This window comes from Sinocyclocheilus anshuiensis, unplaced genomic scaffold (genome assembly GCF_001515605.1).
Source record: "Sinocyclocheilus anshuiensis isolate Anshui unplaced genomic scaffold, SAMN03320099.WGS_v1.1 scaffold1543, whole genome shotgun sequence".
Lineage (NCBI taxonomy): Eukaryota > Metazoa > Chordata > Actinopteri > Cypriniformes > Cyprinidae > Sinocyclocheilus > Sinocyclocheilus anshuiensis.
The window spans coordinates 609,422-609,898 of NW_015551074.1; the positions used below are offsets into that span (position 1 = coordinate 609,422).

The 477-nt window shown below is 23.3% G+C and overlaps 1 protein-coding gene across 2 annotated transcripts in view; it reads right to left on the reverse strand.

Moving 5' to 3' along the window:
- LOC107662209 (proline and serine-rich protein 2-like) overlaps positions 1-477 on the reverse strand; it is an 11,291-nt gene that overhangs the window by 9,782 nt on the left and 1,032 nt on the right. The gene's annotated exons all lie outside the window — the stretch shown is intronic.

A 477-nucleotide genomic window follows, 5' to 3' on the forward strand; every position in this document is an offset into this window, starting at 1 on the left:
TATTAGATGCTTTTATCCAAAGCGACTTACAAATGAGGACAACAGAAGCAATCAATTGTAGTATTAAAACAACTAAAAACAGATCCAAAACTAAAAGCTTAAACTTTATAAATACTACCTATACACATTTTAAAAATAAAGAAATTAAATAAAAATGACAAATGCATACAACAACATTCCAAACTTAACATTTAAATGAAAAACAAAAAATTAAAGCTAAAAACAATTCAAAATATACCTTTTGTTCTTTAATAAGAGTATACTAATGATTCTAACATAACACTAAGCCAAACACCAAAAACTACATGTGTATGTACAACCACACACACACATACACATATACTGTATGTGTACATACACATTTATAAATTCAATATATATATTATTTCATTTCCATTTAATTTGTTGAAGTATTAAAATAACTCAAATTAAATAAAACTAAAAACTTAATAAAAGACCTATACAGACATAATAAAT